Raw genomic sequence first — 21,332 nt, 5'->3', positions numbered from 1 at the left:
TAGCTTCTGTATGGTGCTTCAGACTAAACAACTGTCACATCTTCTTAGAATTCTCTTAGTAATAGACCTCTATCAACTGTCTTCTGAACAAACAAGACTTTTATAAACATCTTTACAAATATTCTGATCCTGCTGAAATTTTCTCTGGCGTGTATCTGGGACCTTGATTTCTACTTGATACTGTTAAGGAAGAAGAAAGTCTTTCTAAACCTCTAGGTTCCTCTAGCTGGCCTAAGAATTAAAATTGACACAAGGTGGATTCACAGGAGAAAATCACACAAAAGTTTAATAACGTGTACATGGCAGAGACCCAGAAAGGCTAAGTAACTCACCAAAATGGTCAAAACCCTCACCTTAAATACCATCTTCAGTTAAAGACAAAAGAGGAGATTGGGGATAGTGGTTTGGGACTTCAGATGGGACGAAGGCAATCCACATGGAGATTGAAAAGCAAATATTTGGTAAATGAATGTTTGCTGGGCCAGGCAATGACAGTGGGACACAGAGCGGGCTGATCTCTAGGCCCTGCCGAGGTTCCCCCATCACACCTAGCCTGAGTTCTTTGAAGACATCTCTGGTGATGATGTAAACACAGAACCAGCCCCCAAAGTGGCCCCATTCTGTTTCTAACAAGGCACTGAGTTGTTTTTCAGAGATAACAGAACAAAACTGCAAGTCAGGCATTCGAAGTACATGCAAAGGGGAAAATTTTGACCTCAAACAACACCCAAAACAATGTTTTGTTTTAAGTTACATTGCTCCAATTTCCAGTGAGGTTGAACATAGTTTCTTTTGCTTGATGGGTTTTTGGGTTTCTCGAAGGATCTGTTCATACCTCCTTGCAGAAGCTTGTCTGTCTGGAATTCAAGTCACTTGATTACCTTGTGACGTCAGGTCCCTAATGTGTTCAAGAAAACTATGGTTTTGTAGATTGCCCACCCAGAGAGAAGGTAGTTTTATAAGGGGGAGAGTGGAGGTGGTAGTGATGGTGAAAAATGCTAAGACTGAGAAGAATGATAACTAAATTTTGGTTCATAAGATGTGAGAAATCAATGTTAGGAAAATGAAATGAATGAAAGCCAGAATGCAAGGAGAATATTGTAATCCCAGAGGTGAAATGCCTATAGTTCAAAGGATAGAACAGGAATCAATTCGTTCTTTCCCTTAATGAGAGACTTCCCCCATCTATTACTGAATCCAAACCTGTATTGCTTGCTGTTCTATAGGCCAGTAAATCGAGAGACAAGTCTTTGAAGAAAGGAATAGTGACTTTATTTGAAGAGTCAGCAGACCGAGAAGATGGTGAACCAGTGTCCCAGAGAAACATCTTGCCCAGGTTTGGATGCTAATTTCTTTTATATAGCAAAGAGGGGGAGGTGAGGAGGTAAATAATAAAGGCAACATGTTGATGCAAATATTTCTTGGTTCCCATGAGACTCTGGAAGGGACATATTTATTTCTTATTGCCTGCAGTCATTTACAGGTGGGCCTGGTTAGGATGTTTCTTGTGAGCATAAACAAAGGTATTTTAGCTTAAGGCTAAGTCATGGGAGGTGGGGTTCCCAGAGATGGGCCGTTATGTGTACTTTAAGCTTATAGGCAATATCCCTTTAGTGATTAACTTGCAGCAAAAGCAGTAGAATATAAGGTTAAAGTAAAAGAAGCAGATCCAATATGGATTTGGGTTTGTTCTTCCCTATTACCATTCTATGGGCTGTAGCATATAAGTAGTTAAGAACCTGGGTTTGAAACCAGGCAGCATGGTTTTGAAACACGACTCTCCTTCCTACCAGCTGTGTTATTTTGTGTAAATTTCTTCTCTGTGCATCAGTTTCTCATCTTAAAATGGGGAAGTTAATACCACCTTCCTCAGAAGATTGAAATTAGACTTCATCCATAAGATATGTCACTACATTCAAATACTTACAGAGTCTCAGCTACTCATTTTAATTCCATAATCACTTAATCACATATACATTTTTTGAACTAATGTAGAAACGTAGAAGAGTAGGGCTTCCCCAGGGTAACCCAACGTTAAAAGATGGAGCTTGGACTGGAAACTCCACGCTCTTAATCTCCAGAAGACTTGTTCCTCTGCAAATTTTTTCTGATCACTTTTTGGTTCTTTTCCATATCTTTAAAATAAGGAATTCATTAATTACAATCTATATTCAGTTCTACCAATTAAGTCATGTGCTCTAAATACAACATGAATTTACAAAATGCACTGGTTCATGTTAGATTAAACTTTCTCTGGTAGTTTTATATTTCATAGGCTCAACCATAGCCTTGGAGAAAGTAAATCCTCTTCTTTCGTTCAAGATCAGAGGAAATGCAGGTAGTTTAGTGTTCTAATAATGATCCCAAAATCTCCTCTTTGAACCTAAAATCATCTTTATATACCTTGCTCGTATTCTACCTTCCCTAAGAGAAAATTCAGTTAATGTAACCTGTCACACGGAGAAAATAAATTCCATAGATCTTTACCAGCATCCAACAGCTAATATCCTAAAAAAAAAAAAAAAAAAAAAAAAAGTACATAAGCCTTTTCTTCATGTTTATGCTTAAGGCAGCTTTATTGGCTGCTTTTCTGTAAGACATATTTTCTTTTACTCTATACTAAAAAGTTTTAAAATAACTCTACTTGTAAAATTAGCTGCCAAGGCATGGTTTATATTCTGCATCATACAACCATAAAACAGGTATGTTTTGATTAAAGAAAAAAGATTAAAACTCAGCATAAAGCCAAGTTAATTACTACCATGGCAGTGAATAACCATAATTTATAATAGATACTCAAATGAAGAGTTTTAAATTGATGGGGCATTCGAGGTTTTCATTCCATCTCTGTAACTTCAGCTCTGCAGCTCTCCAAGGTGTGTGATAGAACCCGAGGGAATACATCCTGAGGTAGGAAGTCAACATTAGTCATGTAAATACTGTGTCATCAACAATCATTAAATCCCTTCTTGATATAACGACCTCAATTACTCCTCTCTTTAAGTACAAATTTAGCGTTTGACCTTTTACACCTATAGGCTGAAAACTTACAGTTAAATAATTAAATGTAGTAAAAATGAGTTCAACTCCATTAAATCAAGTTGAAAAGAGAAGCAGTAAGTGCAAGCCTGATTAGAGCTGTTAATCCACTTGGGTGCTGTTATTTAAAACAGTTGTTCACCAGAGAAAGAAAAAGAAATATGGAAAAGCATGAATCAAAACACAGAAGTGGTTTTCTAGGGCACTATTTTAAATTTTACTACATATTTTATACTTTTTTTTTTTTTTTTTTTTTTTTTTTTTGCAATACACGGCCAGCTGAATCAGTTAAGGTCCAGGAGGATGCTAAAAGCATTTACACTCATGGGTTATTCAGAGGCAATGCCTGTCATAGGGAGTGACAGAAAATTCCATCCCAGATTTGCCACTTTGGCACAGGATTATCTTGAACTGAAGGCAGTTGGGAAAAAGCAGGTATAAGAAAAGCTCTCCGCCCTCCCCTATTTGCCTAAAAGCAGGATACATATTTGTAAAGGTATCCCCTTCCCCTCTGTATCTGGTGTCCCACACCCTCCTCTGCCAGAGAGAACTCCAAATTGTCATTAGCCTTGAGACAGCATCAGAGGAATGTATGTGACAAACTTGGCTGAAAATAGTCAGGAAGAGGACAAAGCAATGCACAGTGAGAGGAAATGACCAGAGAGAGAATTATAGACAAAAATAGGGGAAGTATGTTATGAACAAATATATAACCAGTGAAATTCTAGGGAGATAGATCTATTTCTAGAAATTGTTGAAAACCCAGTCAAAAATAGATGGATTTTTAGACAAACTTTATATACCCAAAATATAATTCCTACCAAATATGCAGGGAATATCTGATTAGGCTGTTCAGGCTGCCATAACACGACTCCACAGGCTGGATGGCTTAAACAACAAAAATTTATTTTTCGCAATTCTGGAGGCTGGAATTTTAAGATCTAGATATTAATAGGTTTGGTTTCTCCTTCAGACCTCTCTCAGAGGATAGTCTTCTCTTTGTGTCCTCCTTTGTGGCCTTTTCTCTGGACACATACATACACATACACCCCACCCCTGGTGTCTCTCTTCTGATAAGGACACCAGTTCTATACAATTAGTGTCTCACCCTTATGGCTTTGCTTAATCTTAATTACCTCTTTAAAAATCTCATCTTCAAATACAGTCACATTAAGACTTAGTCTTTCAATATATGAATTTTGGGGAAAGCAATTTGTTCATAACAATATACATTTTCTATATTTTAAGAGTTATCCTATTAAATTGCAAAAGGGAGAACTCCACCCAGTTCAATTTATAAACTGTGACCTTTTTGATTCTAAAAATTGGATAATAAAAATAAAAGAATATCAAATTATTTACCTTTGTCGCAAAACCTATGAAAAATCCTAAGTAAGATATTTGCTAATATTATTCTACTAGGTATTCAAAGAATACCATTATAATCAAGGAAGTGTTATCCCAGGAATGCAAGGATGAATCAACATTAGAAAAATCTATCAATATAACTCACCACATTAATAAGTTCAGAGAGAAAAGTTATATGATCATCCAATGTGGAAGGAAAATTATTTTATAAATATCAGTATGTGTTTATCACCAAGGTTCTTAGAAAACTAGAAATTAGAAGGGAATTCTTTTAGGTGTAACTTACCATTCAGTATTTATGAAGAAGGTTTAGGTAGCTTCCCTTCAATATCATGGATAAAATAATGATGCTACTGTCACTACTCCTGTTAAATGTAGGGAAAAGCTCTGTAAAGAGCTTGAGGGAATAAAAATCAAGTATAGCAGCAGTTACCATAATAAATGTAGTAATTTATAATAAAACCCAGAAAAACCAATGGGATCCCTAATTAAATAACTAGAACTAATAAGTATCACCAAGATTGCCAAGTACAAATCCATCTATAAATATCAACATTTCTCTCCATTTGCAATAACCAGCCACAAAATATATTACATAGTAGGATGTCATTCACAAGATCAACCAAACCTACGTAAGTATCTAGGAAATAACAAAGATTACATATACTTCTAGAGGGAAAATCTAAATATTCTATTAATGGATCTATTTAGAGATATTTCTCTCTAAATTAATCTTATCAATTAAAAAGCTATTTAGTAAAAATACCAGTTGGAATCTTTTTGTGGAAAAGATGAAGTTATTCTACAATTGATCAGAAAGAGTGAAATTCTAAGTGTAAACAGTTGTTAAAATACACTGCAAACTCATATGAATAGGGTGAAAAAGTAGGATACTAGGATAAGAACAAGAACAAATAGATCAATGAAAGGAAGTGGAGCGCTCAGAGGCAGGCCTTTTTATATTGAAGCCTTATTCAGTACAGTTATTATCACAAACATTATGGAAGGAAAAACTGTTGAGAATAAATGGTAGAGTATGTGACAGGCAGAATAATGACCTTCAAAGATGCCCACATCCTAATCCCTCAGATCTGTGAATACACTACCATACACAGTAAAAGGGATCTTAACCCATGATCAAGTTAAGAATCTTGAGATGGAGACATCATCCTGGATAATGTAGGTGGCCCCAGTGTAATCACAAGGGTCAATAAAAGATGGAAGAGGGTCGAAGAGATTTTTGCATCTGCCATGATGCTGGCTTTGAAAATGGAGGAAGAAGCCAAGAGCCAGGGAATGTAGGGGGCTTTTAGAAGCTAAAAAAGGAAAGGGTGTAGCCTTGTCAACTCCTTGATTTTAGTCCAGTGAAGCCCATTCAGACTTCTGACCTTCATTCTAGAACTATAAGATAATAAACTTGTATTGTTTTAAGCTACTACATTTATGATTATTTTATTACAGCAGCAATAGGAAACTAATACAGACTGCCACCTCTTCAGATGAGGAAAACTGCTCAAGTGACAATGAGAATCAAGATTGTGTTTCCTATATATTCAAATATAGATATAAAATAGAAAGTCTGATATCTGGGTCTATATCTCAAAGGAGAGCCAAGTTTAGAAGTACAGATATGTGTCATCATTAATATAAACTGTATTTAAAGCCATGAAACTGGTGTGATTCACTTAGGTATCAATATGGGTAGCACAGAGAAGGAGAAAGTAGTTTTTCCTCAGCCCTCCCAAGGCCTGCCACTGGGGCCCTGGAGATTAAACTGAAACATTTATCAATGAGAGAAAAGCATACACATTTTATTTATATGTGCAGTGTGTATACATGTGGGAGAAACTGTTACGAGTAACTCAATGTGTTCGTTAAATTTAGAGCTTATACAGCACTTTAACAAAGAATGGTAAATTTACAGAGCAGTGACAGGACAGAGGACTAGAACTTTAGGCTTGTAAGGGTGGCAAACTGGGAAGGTAAGTATATGGGGGAAATTAGTGGAAGATAAAAGTTGTTTTTAGTAAGTTTTGTCCTGTAGATTCCTCTGTGCTATTTCTGGGCTGATGAGAGACTCGGGTGATTAAGATGTTAAAATATTTACATAGTTGCTTGGCTGTACAACTGAAACTAACATTGTAAGTCAACTACACTTCAATAAAAAATAAAATTAAAAAAAAATTTTAAAGCATTTAAAAATAAAAGATAAAGGAGGAAGAGGGGAAAGAAAAAGATGTTTTGCCATTCCTGACACAAAAGAGATGAGGGCAGAGAAAATTTTTATTTTCTGCTGGATCTCAGTTGCCTTCACTTTAAAATAATTCTCATGCCGAAGCAGTGTATTTTAGGGTGGCATCTTCTCTACTTTAGGAAGAAAGGATGGTTCGGGACAGGGTCCTTGGACATTATAATACTTAGGGGTCAGGTGTAAAAGAGAAACAAATAAAGAAGAGTGAGAGGAAGTTACCTGAGAAAAAGAGAGAAAATAATTTCAAGAAGAAGGAAAGTTTCCACAGGATTGAACGTTGCTGAGAGGTCTCATAAGAAGAGGAATAGAAATGCCTTTGGACTAACAACTTGGAGATTATTCCTAACTTTCATAATATAGGTTTTAGGGAAGCTGGGGAGTGAGATCCAATCTGCAACGAATGGACGGTGAACACTTGGAATGAATGAGTGTGGCCATCTCTTGAGGAATTTTTGTGTGAATGAAAATAGTGAACAGGGTCTAGAAAAATAAGACAGTGACTAAAGAGTGATGCGGGGTCAAGTCTTTCCTTTTGAGATCATAGTTGTATTTTTAAAATGCTTTCTAGCTGAAGTATGGAAAATAGGTCCTAGTGAAGAATTGTAAAAAATATTTTGATGAAAGTGTAAAAAATTGGGGGAGAATTGTTGGAGATCATAGTGTCATCTTGGTGAAAATTGATGGTGACATTCAGTAAGATGGAGATGGCATTGACGTCGGAGAGAAATGGGCAGGAGACAGAAAAAGGCGTTAGTAACTAATGTGATTTTTAGAATGAGGAAGTTATGGTGACTGTTTCTGGCTTTGGCAGTTGGATATTTGATCATGCCATTTATTTAGTAAGAAAACCAAGCAGAGGAGGTATGGAGTTGAATAGGAAGAATTCATTTGGGGACATAGGAAAGATAAAATATTATTCTTTAAGGATAAAATTTATCTGCTCAGTCACTTACCTGTTATGTTACCTTTTTAGTTATAAATGTTGATGATTGCATCCTGTATGAAACTTTGTGCTGGCCTAAGTCTGAGGCTGAGGTTGCCAGTCTTTGCTGTCAGAGAAACAAAAAAATCTGAATGCATACAGATGAAAGCAACAAAAAATTGGAAATTAAAATAATTAAATATACCAAAATTAAAGAAAAAAACTTTAAAATGTACAGTAATTTAAGACTGTCTTCTAGGGAGCAATAGCTATGAGCTGTGTTGAAGAAAACTGTTATTAATTGATGGTACTGTAAATACTCTATATTCTTAAGATAGTAAGTTTGAAATCTATCTTAGATATAATTTATAATGTCAACAGATATAAATACTGATATCTTATGTATGTCATGTAAGATTTTGATGGTATTCTATAAAACTTGGTATAGCACCAGTGAAATAGGTCATTTAAGAACCTAATGAATATATTTTAATGACTCCTTATCTCTCACATTAATACATGTAACCAGCTATTAAGTTTAATTGTAAGGTCAAAGAAAATGAAGGGGGAGAAAAGCCCCACATTGAAATTAATAAGATTTAAAGGTAAGTTCTCATCTCAAATTTGACCTTTTGTTGTAGCTAAATGTTGGGCATGAGTGCATTGATGTGCACACTTAAACTGTGATTCTTTTACAAGAAGAAAGGCTCAGTTAGAAGTCAGGAGGACAGAGATGTTTCCCATTCCTGAGTAACTTCCCATTTTGCTCTGGGCAAGTGACTTCATCTCTACTGCACACAATCTGAGCTCCATGAATAAAAATATATACCCTTTTGCCCTCTCTAATGCTGGAATTTCACAATGCTGCCAGGAAAGCGCTTTAGAATTTTTATCTCAGCTACCTAACAGAGCATAGGAGCCAAATTTATTTCTCAAAATAATTGAAATGGATGGAATTGTATTTGCCTATGGAAAACTGAAATTTGTGTACATTATAGAGATTCTTTTCATATTTGTTTTTTCTATAATTATGAAAGTGATGTCTTTGAAAATTTTAAAAATACAAAAGAAAATAGAATTATGTATATAGGCAAAAAAATGATGTGTGATTCCTAATTTTACCATACTGAGAAGCTGGTTATTTCCTTTCTTTTTCCTTTTAAAATAATTAAAACTAGATTATATTTTTTAACTATATATTTACACTTTTGAAGAGTTTAATCTTCCATTTAACTTTGTATCATGAGTGTTATTTTCTTATTTTAAGGGCATAATTTTTAATTATTCAAACATTTTTACTTTGGAGGTAACAATTTTGTCTTTGTTCATTTTGCTCTCAAGTGTTAACTTTAACAAATAACATTTTAGCAAACAATTGTATTAAAATCTATGCTTGCATCAATTTTTCTTGGAATGAATTTCTGGGTATTGATAGATTTCTTAAAGAACATTGTTAGGGTTGATGATCTCACTCCAGTAAACAGAGAAATTAGCAAAATGTAAACATTTAAAATATTTAGATGCCTATCACTCCTTTGAGACATGGCATACAGTAATCCTTAGAAAATTCATTAAGTCCTTTTTGTCCTTTTGTTTTTGAGTCTCTAACCATTACTAGTGAAAAAAAATTAATTCAATACAAAAAATTTGTTAAAATCAGGGGTAAATGAACCTAAGTCAGTTAGGAGAGAGCCTGTTTCTGATATTCTGATTTTGAGAGAAATGGACCAGTCCGAATCAGGCTCCTATTTATGCTACTGAAGGAGGAAGCAGTTTAAGGAATAAAAATCCAATGGGGGAAGGGAGTAGACTGACCCATGAGCTTGGTTCCTGGCTGAAACTGCTATGGGGCACATCCTGTGAGTTCAGGTGGTGCTCTGCAGTAAGATACTCTCCTAAAAACAAGTTAGTAATGTTTGAGTGCCAACAAATAACTTACTGCACAGAAGGAATTACTACCATAATACCTATTACCAGCCACCAACCATCTTGATTCAGACTATGAGAATATTTGTGGCACACAGAATTGGAATTCAGGGCTTCTGGATTTGTGGCACTCTTTTTTTGTCCACTCTAATGCCAGCTGACAGGCGTCTCAACCCCCAGAGTTTGGGGGTTGACAGTATGCAATTCAGTCTATCCATATAGGAAGATTCAGATATACTGTTTCTCACAATAGATTTCTAGTTGCCCATAATGGGCTGGGGTTCTCATTAGGGTATGAATATATTAATGCATTAAATACTGTAAATATATTAATATGTCAAAGCCATTTGATTTTGTAGTATTTCTGAAGTATTCTTTTGATTCCAATATTTAAATAGGTGTTTTTGGTTACGTGCAGAAAAAAAAAAGTGAAAAGGTTCCTTGTGATCCCACTTCTTCCACATGTCAGAGTTGCCGCCAACATTGTGATTACTCACCTAAGACTGCGGTATGTTACAGTAACTGAAAACTGGAATGAGATCAACAAAGTTTTCTTGCTCATATTACACATCTGCTAAAGATCAGCGGGCCCTCAGATCTTCAAGATCTTGAGTCCAGAATCCAGTCTGATGAGCAGCTTTTAACGGGCTGGTGCTGCTCTTGGGGCAGAGGGACCAGAGAGGGAGAAGGACCATGAGTAGTCTCTTCCACGTTCTGCTTGGGAGTGACTCCGGTCGCTTCCACTTCCATTGTATTGACTAAATCGAGTCACACGGCTGAAGAGGCACCCTAGAATGGGGCCAAGCTATAGTACAGATAGAATGACCCATAAATTAACAGCTACTCAGTGGTTGTGGAGTAGCCCTATAGCGATGGATTGTTCAAGCCAGTGGCAGCAGAGATAATCCTGCTTAATAATGAATCACCAAAGCCAGGCAGCTCTTTATAGAATTTCTTTATGTTTACGTTCACATTGAACCTTTGCATTCTCAATAATAAGATGTTAGGATCTACTAGAATGAATACAGCAAATTTGAATGGACAATATATTAATTTTTAGAAATAGTATTACCACATGAAGTAATGCCACTGGTTTTTTTTAAAATTTCTTTTCTTTATTTCCTTTTTCGTCAAAAATCTAAATTTTGTGGGCTGAGCAGAATAGGAAATGGCATATGGCTTGAATTTAGTAAAGAAACTTGTAGCCGGTTTCAAGAAAATGAACTACTGTAACACAGGAATTTAACCTAATCTCTTCCCAGCACTTCTTCTTATTGTCAGATATGATTCTGTTCACTTCATGATAAATTATACCTCTCCGGATCAGAAAAAGATGTTTAAATGGAAATAATTTCAGCTCTTTTCTGACGTCACTCTCTTTTTCCCTTCCGTAATTTGAATTTATCGTGATACATACCACTATGAATGCAAACCTTATCACCAAATCAGGTTGCTAATGAATTAGAGCTTCGTATTCTACCTTAGATATTATATCTTTAAGACAGTTTCTATTTGGCTAATGGCATTCTTTATCTCCTCTATATTAGGCTTACTCTGAGTGAACAGATATGAATGTATTATCCTATTTTCACAATTTCTAAAAAAAGACACGTACTTAGTCATAAATCTGTTAGGCTCCTTTACTAGCACCTGTACACGTAGAAATGAAGAAATAGAGTAGGAAGAGAAAAACTACTTGAAAAACAACTTAAATGATTTTTTTGTACTGTTTACGTGGCCCCGCAACTGAGTCATAATTACGCTGAATCTCATAAAGGAATTTGAAGTTGGGTTCCTATGCCGGCACTAAATGACATTGACCCAAAGGAGTTGAACAAAGAAACATTTGCAAAAATAAAAAGAGGAGACGATTGAAGCAATGGCTTCATCTCTCTTGAAATGTGTAATGTTACTAGCATTTCCTGTATCATTTCATTTCCTGATATTGCTGACATTTCTGGTGTTTTATAGAATGATCCAGTCAGGATGTTAAATATGTGTGGTATGCCCCTGGCTCTGTGCCTTGGATATCTGGGAATTTGGGGTAGTAGAATGGTTATAACTGAGAATAGAGGGCCTTAACTGGGAATTCCTTTGACCTTTCTGACTCAGGCAACTCACCATTGAAATAGGTATAACTTCCAAGTTTGCTTTAAGTGTAGTACGATTTGAGACAGGAGAAAATGTTCTCTTACATAAATACATGCCAACATTTCTTCCATCTCCTCACTATTAACATTCTCTTCTGAGAAATTTACAGAGAATGTAAGTGACTAGCTGGGAAAGTCAGATATTTTGTTGGTATTACAGTTTATAACCCTGTTTTGGGGATGTGTGAAGAATTTCACAATACATACTCCCCGTCTCTTGGGCATAGTTGTATCTAAGTAAAGATGTGATGAAGGTAGTTAGCATCAGCGTAGTCCCACCTTCTTTCACACACCTTCTTTTCCATTTTGGCATATGGCCCTGGAGCTGCTGCCAGCACCCACGTGCTCCCTGGTACCCTAAAACTCTTTGCTGACTTCCTGCCCTGTTTGATCTCTTTCCCTGATGAATCTTCTGTTCAAATAGTCAATACCATTCTAAGGATTTTATAAAATAATTCACAGTTATGTACCAGTAGGTGAAAAGATTTCTCTTTCCAGGAGTTTTTGTATCTTACTGTAGAGCAAGGATTAGCCCAAATGAATCTAATACGGTATAATTTCAGGCACCAGCGGTAGTTCTGTCAGGGGGATATTTGGAATGAGTAGATTTCTAGGAACCTCCAAATACTTGTTCACTTAGCTTTCACCATGAATGTGGGTTCTCTATCCAGGACTCTAAGTAAAACCAAAACTTTAAAATATTTGGAGGTTGACATTAAAACATTAGGAGATTGGCATTAAGACAGTGAATATGGCTCAAAAATAAAACTTGAAACACCCTTTGATCTGTTTCTTTGCTGGTGCCTGTAGCAGTATTTAATAGTTGCTTCAGAACTATGGATTCAAGCAACTATAATTCAAATTATATATGAAGAGATAGAGACAGGTTTCCTCAAATGGATGTCCCAGCTCAAAGTAAGAATTTAGTTATCTTCCTTAGAACTTTTCAACCTATATCTGGTTTTAAGTTTACTTGTACTTAAGTAAATTTGTTTTCCATTAATTATTAGAATTAATTTTTCATTTTAAGTCAAGTATTAAACCTAATTTTAAATTAATTTAAACTACAGAACTTTCCTTCCAATTTTTCTCTGCTTTAAACTAGCTAGACCATTTACTTGAGAACATATAGTTAAATGAATTAATAGCTTAAATATATTCCAGCAGAGCAGTCAGTGTAGAATTAGAGGATGCTTGAGATTCCTTCCAGAATTCCAGTCTCATACATCTCAGAAGACTATTCTGTAGTCTACTTTGATTCTATTACAGAAATGTTGTTTGCTGTTCATAAACCCACTTGTAGAACGTTTCCAATTTATACCAAATATACTGCAAATTAGCACAAACTGCTGCCTCCTTCCCTCAGATCAACTCTAGGGAAACTATAGAGGCAAACACGCCTAAAACCGTGAGCAATCCCAAGGAAAAAGAAAGGCTACTTAGACTCGGTGTGTGGCGAGGCAGGTAGATGACCGCAGCCTGCCACGAAAGGCTTTTGGCTTGGCTGTTAAAGCAGAAAGCAGGAAAGTGCAGTTGAAATAGCGTCCTTGTGCCCCCACCCCCTGCCCCTTGCCTTCCTTCTTGTTGCAGAATTTGGCAATGGTCGTCCAAACCTCTGAAAGCCAAGACCTCAAATGGCTCACAGCCCTGCTAGAAGTGTCCTCAGGGATAAAATCAAAGCAGGGACACATCTTGATAGGGTGAAGAATTGGGGAAAATTATGAGGACTGACCAGCTTTGGCTTTCTCTCTTTCAGCCGTTTTCCTCCAAACTTCCAGGGCTGATGGATGGTCATCTAGGGGGACCACCTGTTCCTTGGTGTTTGAAAGTAGAGCATTGACTGGAAACGTTACTTGGTGTGGTGAAACCAAATGAGAATGATTCATCTGGCCTGTGCTAACTTGAGCTCTTCACCCAGAAGCCCATCCCTTCAACTACACTAGACCTCAGAGTACTGATCAAGGCTCTTTCTTCTGCTCTTCTTCAATTCATATTAACAGGTAACCTGTCCATTCAAGGATAAGCCAAATTTAACAACAACAACCATGATAATAAAAGCCAGAATAGTAAGATATAATTTCTTTAAGTAAAAATCTACAAGAATAGAACACCTTTAAATTAAAAGCTATAAATTGGTCAACACATAGGAAGAAGTGTTAAAATGAGAATTTGAAAATAAAAGTAATAAATGGAAACAGGGACAGGGGAAGATATTATCAATATGGAACAAGAACAAGATGCGATGAAAAAATAAGTAGAAATACTAGGTGCAAAGAAGTTAATAGTGGAAATAAAAGAATAAGCGATGGACTGAATTAAAGAATCAATACAGATGGAGAGTGAATTCATCAATTGTAAGATAAGAGAGAAGTATTTTTCTAAAAGGAAATAAATGTGATAGAGCTGCTGAGAAATATGGAAAACAGAATAGATCCAAACATCCAGATAATAGGAGTTTTTGAGAAAGAGAGGAAAAAGGTCAAGGTAAATTTCTAAGCTTCAAAAGGAAGAAAAGTTCATAAAACTGAAATATCCCATGCAGTGTCAAATAAAAGAGTCTTAGGCATTTTGCAGTGGTTTGGACGCAGTGGCCTATTGGTGATGTGCAAACTCCTTAGGGTCACTAGATATGGGAGATAAGTGTTGAGCATTCCCTATGGGGGGAGTGAGAAAAAGCTCTGAAAGGCAGAAGAAATCAGGTTGTGCGTAAACTTTCAAGCTGGAAAATATGGCTGGAGACCTCTTTGGTGGTAACCAGGAAATACAGAGTCCCAGGAAGCAACAAGAGATGGTTGTTCTGATTAAGGAAATGGTCCAAATGGGAGTTTTTAGTCTTCCTGCTTCACTTTTTATGTCTTGTCTGGCCAATGCGTAAAAGAGATGGTTCCTAGAGATTTACTGTGTCGAGGATTAAATGAGGTACTTCTGATTGCTTCAGTTGTCACTGGTACCATAAAGACTATAAAGGATGAGCAGATCAAGGGTGATGGTATGACATTATGGCCATTCCAGTGGGGAATCTAGCCACTCACAGTATGTATTCTTGTGGAATGTGAATCAGTAGTCACTCACTGCATTGCGGTAAGAATTTTTAAAATTTGCTAGCATATTGCTGTATTCTTCTGAGGGGCTTGGAGTTAACCATCAGTCAGTGTGCTGCAGTGATGATCTCATAGTAATCACCTCTTTAGAGAAAGAAGATCAGAATGAATTAGAGATCAGAGTCACTCAGGTGAAAAGCAGAGGTTGGCTGATAATCCAGCTAAAACTTAAGGTCCAGACCAACCTGTGAAATGCCTAAAAATTATATGAACTGGATCAACCATAGGTAGTCCTTTTACTGTGAGAAATAAGTTATTAGCATTCCCACACATTGATAATAGGCACAAAACTTAGAAACCAGCAGGACTGTTTGGATTTTAGTGAAATCTAATTTATCTATTAATCCTATTGGCCTAATGCACAAATTCACCAGGAACAAATCTGAATTTATGATTTTCAGGAATGATGAAAGGGCCCTTAGAAGAATAGATGGGAGGTGTGACAGGTTGTAAGACACTTGTCTGAGTGTGGTGTCAACTTTTAGCCTCCTCTCCTGTGATAAGAGTCACACTTGCTTGGTTGATGAAACTCTTGGGCAAGGAATTTACGACAATTGAGTTCCATTTGGAGAATCCATCTTTAGGCAATTAAGGGGAATTCTTGTCTGCAGAAATTATTCTGTGGTTTTCTAATAGTGAATTTTCTGTTTCTCACATTCCTTCTGTGTCTATTAATTGGAAAAAGAAAGCTTTGTCTGTCTTATTTACTCCTTTATCTTATTGCTAGAGGCTCATGAGTACTTATTCCTTGTGTTACATTCTGATATGATTGTTATTTCTCTCATTGCTCAGATTGTTCTCGCTTTGGCTGTTGGGAGTTTGGCAACTGTCTCACTTTGCCATGCCCTGTCCTTCTTTTATCTTATAAATTAACTAATTAATAAATTATTCCTTTATTTTTGGTACCGCAAGATGTTCCAGGCTCGTCTCATACTTTTGAATATTCTCTGTTCTAGTCTCCAAATCAGCCATTTATTCAAGGAGCTCTTTTTCCTTTTACTAGGGAATTGTATTTAGAAAATAATTCATCAGAGTCTCAATGTCAGTAGCTCACCAAACCTGAATCTTATGTATAGGTTTGCTGTATTTATACTCTGCCCATGGCTCAACTTTTTATTTAACAACAAACCACTCATGTAGAATTTTTCAGCATATAACATAGTGTTTTCAATCACTACTACTTTAGAATATGTACTGCTCCCAAGAACACTTTTTAGTTGGATAATGATCTAGATGACAAGCAATAAGCTAATGATCTAGTTGATCTGGACTGGTCTTCGAATTTTTTTTTGTTTTGTTTTGTTTTGTTTTTAACATTTTTTATTGATTTATAATCATTTTACAATGTTGTGTCAAATTTCAGTGTTCAGCACAATTTTTCAGTCATACATGGACATATACACACTCATTGTCACATTTTTTTCTCTGTTAGTTACCGTAACATTTTATGTAAATTTCCCTGTACTATACAGTATAATCTTGTTTATCTATTATATAATTTTGAAATCCCAGTCTATCCCTTCCCACCCTCCGCCCCCCTGGCAACCACAAGTCTGTATTCTCTGTCTATGAGTCTATTTCTGTCCTGTTTATGCTTTGTTTTTGTTTGTTTGTTTGTTTTTTAGATTCCACATATGAGCGATCTCATATGGTCTTCGAATTTTCTAAAAAAAGAACAGATATGTTGTCATGGAGACAATTTATTTGACATTTGGCCACATGACTTACAAAGAGATGAATTAGTGAACCATGAGGTTGTCTCTATGCTTGAAGTCATATAAAACAATAATTAAATATTAATGAATGAATCCTGGATATTGTTTTGACACAGATCGATATGTAAGTTAGCAAGAATAAGATGAAAGGAATCGATCTGTGGTCAAGCTCAGATGCAGTTTCATTCAGGTGCTGTTTCTGGTGAGGCAGGAATTCCTAGGGAGTACACAGAATGCAGGACTGACAAGTTGCACTCCACCATGGCAAAGAGAAGAAAGAAGACATTTCAGAGGGAAAAATAACTTGCTAACCTTAGAAACTAGAAGAAATAGAGATAATAACTATTCAAACATAGATTTCTAACAAGAACAGAAGCATAGAAGAATTTGTGAAGAAATTGAAAGAACAGACATATAAGACCTTAAAAACAGTCTGTTTATCAGCATGTGCCTTCCATGAAAAGAAATTGGTCATTGAGAATATTTAAATTCAGCAATTATTTTTTGAGGACCAGCTATATGTCAAGTAATAAACCAGGCAGTGGGGATGCAATGAGCGTTTCTGGGACCATCTACCATTACATCCTCCTACCAGTCTCAGTCTTTGGTGAGTGTGGTCTCTATTGGACCAGCCAGACTTCCTCCTGGGAATATGAATGCTGAACAGAGATTAAGGAGAAGATAAATCTACTGGTGCTAAGCCATTCTGACAACAGAGTTCACGAGTTCTACTAGTGAGAGATGAGCTGCCTTGATTCTGTTTTTTCCCCTAAAGCTTGGCCGTTCTGCTTGCATTTCCTTCGCTATTGTCTTAAGCTTCTCAGTATTTTTCAAAATAAATTTCCTTTGAGAAATCATTGAGTTATCAAGAATCAGCTTGTGAAGAGTCCTAAACAATGCAGTCATTGAATCAGTTTTGTCTTTACGAGATCCAAATACACGTTTGTAACCTAGGAGACAATGTCCCATCAAGTTCTAGCAGATGGAAGCTCATTCAAAGGGAAGAAGAGAGGAGGTTGACTGAGAGAAGGAAACAGCAGTGGTCTGAGCCAAGAAGAGTCAGGTGACCCTCTTTAAGGTTGGGAAGGAAGTGGTGAGATGCATGCCTTGTTGGTTAATTAGTCTTGGGAAAATGTGTCTGAGGGATGACTGTAGAAGAGAATTATCACTCAGGCCTTGAAGAACAGAAGTGAGGCTCTGTGTGGTTGGATCTGTAGTTGTTGAAGAGGACTGAATAAAGAGGAATCCTTGGCTTACACATCATAGTCCAACAGAATTCAAGACTTGGCAGTATCCTTGCCAAGGAACACTAGTAATTACAATGGTCATTGTGGACAGGAAGCAGTTCCCTCTGCCATTTTATTGAAGCACGTAAATTCTCAGATTCCTTTACCAGTCTTGGATAGGGAGGGTCCTTCTATATCAGGGCTAAGATTCATTCTATGTCAACATAATGGGTAGAGGTTTAGAGCCATATTTAATTTGATTTAAAATCAGTAAAGTAACAAAAGCTAGTATGTAACAAGTACTAATGTAGGCCAGGAACTCTTCTGAGAACTTCAAATATATTAATTTATTTACCCTTCACTTTATTTTATAGATATAAAGACTCAGGCATAAATAATGTAGCTCAAGGTCAAACAGTGCAGATTTCGGTGCCGGCAGTCTGACTCCAGAATTCTGCTCCAAACCACTGTGCTATATTTTGTGTGTATGTGTGTGTGTGTGTTTAAATTATGAAGTATTTAAATCATATAATAAGGATAGAGAAATACATATAAATTCCTCCTTTTCCTAACTTTTAGCTCTATTAAATCTTCATTATATGCCAATTTTTTTCAGATATTTTTAATAACCACCATGAATTCAAAGTATTTGACTAAGTATATGTGCATCCATAAACATTATATTAAATAGTTTTAAAATTTTAATCTTTAGGCAGATGGGCTCATACTAAGCACTATAACATTCTGCAAATTATGTTGATTGAAACATGGTATTTTTCAGTTTCATCCATCTTGAAATAGAGAGCATGGCCACTCTCACTTTTTTAAACTACTGTTGTATATCCATTATGCTTGGTTTCAGTAACTATATCTAACCTTTGTTTTCCTGAGTACATATTTGATAATAACATATTACTAATAAATTGTATATTTTAATACATTGTAAAAGAATTCAGCTAAAGATTTTTTTTAATAACAAACTCAAGTCAAATGTTATTGGAACAAATTAAGCATTTATTTTTTTTCTCATGAAACATGAAATCTGGATGTGGACAGTTGCTGGCACTGGCTCAAGGATATCAGACTGAGACCTCTGTCAACTCCCTGATCTCAGGGGCTGTTGTAGCTGAAACTGTCACACCGTGTCCTAAGCAGGAAGAAAGGCAAAGGAGAAATAAAGCAACAAGGAGGTTGCATGCATCTATAATCAGGTACACAAAGCTCTGTATTGTCCCAGGGGAAATGAGTCTTGTGTAGGCGATGGCAGGGTCTGCCAGGTTTTCACTCCTCAGTTAAACCCTTGCTTCTCAGGCCACATTCCTAATGTGAAAGCTGCAAGCAAATGTGAGAGTACGAATCACCTTCGGTTACAAAACCTTTCCTAACTTAATGTTGTGTTTGATACAGTACATTCCAAAGGAGTGAAACACCTCTCTTCAGCAGATCAAAGTTGCTGAGCATAATACAATAATGCTTAATACAAAGTCTACTCAGTGATGGGAGACTTTTCCACAGGAAAATGAAATGGCACGATGCATAAAATTGTTCATGAATGTCTTGTTTTCAACAGCAAAAATTGAAAATATAAACTGTAAGTTCTTTTTCTTCTCCTTTTCTTGAGTTTAGTAAACTGAATGTTACTATTAGAGAAAAGTAATTAATGAAGTTCCAGAATATTCCATTTAAAATTAGAACCTAATAAGAAGAAAATATTATTTACTTTTTTATTATCCTGATCTTCATTCTATATGGTCTTGGTGTTATTCATGATTTTATAATTATTTTTGCATTTAACATCAAAACTGGAAGGAATAACTGACAATTTGGACATTAAGTTATTCTGATATTTTGGGCACAATTATTTAGGGTAGTGGCAGTACCTTTCATCTGACTTTCAGAGAAATTTAGAGAAATAATCTTAATGGTATTCAGATATTGTTGTAAGAATATGTATGGTTGGTATGGCTCTTAGTTCACAAATGAAATGTAGCTGCAGAAAAACAATGACTTGCTTAATTTTCACTCATAACCTTCCAATCAGGATAGTTACCATCAAGTCCTTTCGTCTTGTGCAGTGTCCCGCCAACACTGGGGAAGTTTTTTAGCCTTTACCTTCCAGGATATACACCATGGTTACTGCAGGGAGAGCTGCACTGTCCAAACTGCAGTGGTCCCTTGAACTTAGTGTGTCATCTTTGAGGTCCTGCTTTCCTGGTGGAGAGAAGCGTCTCTCTGACATCTGGATGCCTCACAGGCACTGCCTTGGAGGAGTGCTTTAGACCCAGATATAGAGATTTGAAAGCCCTCTCTTTTCCCTGTTTGGCAGAAACTTGCATCTCTGCTGTGGAGACACTCTGCTCCCTACTGCCCCAGGTCTCCTACTGCATTCTCTTTATTTTGCTTGGGCTTTTATGGAAGACAGGAGTCTTTGAGCTGTGCTTGTTTTTATAGCTGCCAAGCACTTTGACTCAAGAAATTAAGAAGTCTGGCTACGACACTGAAGTGAAGGAGTGGGCGAGTATGAGGGGAATTTAGAAGGGAAAATAAAATTTACTATTTCAAAAAATGACATATTAGAAAGGAGGACTAGATAGTACTTGAAGGTAAGGATTTGAAAATGTATTATGTGGGCGAGTATGAGGGGAATTTAGAAGGGAAAATAAAATTTACTATTTCAAAAAATGACATATTAGAAAGGAGGACTAGATAGTACTTGAAGGTAAGGATTTGAAAATGTATTATGTGGGCGAGTATGAGGGGAATTTAGAAGGGAAAATAAAATTTACTATTTCAAAAAATGACATATTAGAAAGGAGGACTAGATAGTACTTGAGGGCAAGGATTTGAAAATGTATTATGTCGTCACTCAATAAAGATGGTTAAAATTTGAAAGATGAGGGTATTTATTGTCTTCTGGCTGCTGAAATCTACATTTGTCTGAGCGCCAAATTATTTTCTACCTGTAAATGGACACCAGACCTTCAGTGGGGAATTATCATGATCCCAAATAAATTGCTCTTTGGGTGAGCCTGGAGTCAGGATCGCACTGGAGCCCTTCTCGTTGTGATGCTCCGGGCTCAGTTGCCAGTCTCCACGTTGGTTACCCGGTTCCCTGTGCTGAAGGAAACTTGCTCTCGGCAAGTCTGTGCCTGCCAGTTGTTAGGACCCTTTGCTTGATATCTGGCTAATTTTTAATTCCCTGATCAGCTCTCTGGACTCATGTTCACAGAATCCATCCTTAGATTAGCATCACTTTAGCCATATCCCTTCATCATTTGAGATATTTGTACTGGGCTTAGAAGACTATTTCAGTCGGTTCTCCTGGCTTGAGTTCTGGAAATGGCAGGATGGTAAGTTAAAACATAATTAATAGAAGTTCCTTATCTACTGGCATTTAAACAACCCTTCATGGATGTCCTCATTTCTGCCTCTATTCTGAACATTTAGGTAAGGTGTTAATCAAAATGAAAAAAAAAAAAAAAAGAATCTGTTGGGGACAAAAGAGTCCTTTCACAGTGGGAATTTACCAATTTCAGGGACACTGCTGCTAAATGAAACTGATTTGTGTTTTACCCTTGTGAGCTGGTTGTAGTGCTTAGCTTCTTTATTAAAAGATGATTTCAAAAGGGCAGCA

General features: G+C 36.4%; 1 long non-coding RNA gene across 1 annotated transcript; it reads left to right on the top strand.

Annotated features, from left to right (window-relative positions):
• Nucleotides 1-1,226: 1,226 nt before the first annotated feature.
• LOC116660012 lies at nt 1,227-19,175 on the top strand. The gene is made up of 3 exons (XR_004315369.1): nt 1,227-1,336; nt 13,413-13,656; nt 18,755-19,175. It is a non-coding gene; the product is annotated as an uncharacterized LOC116660012 (long non-coding RNA).
• The last annotated feature ends 2,157 nt before the right edge of the window (nt 19,176-21,332 follow it).

This window comes from Camelus ferus, chromosome 26, assembly GCF_009834535.1.
Source record: "Camelus ferus isolate YT-003-E chromosome 26, BCGSAC_Cfer_1.0, whole genome shotgun sequence".
Classification (NCBI taxonomy): domain Eukaryota; kingdom Metazoa; phylum Chordata; class Mammalia; order Artiodactyla; family Camelidae; genus Camelus; species Camelus ferus.
Note: the sequence above shows the minus strand (reverse complement) of the source record. Positions and strands in the feature narration are given on the sequence as shown.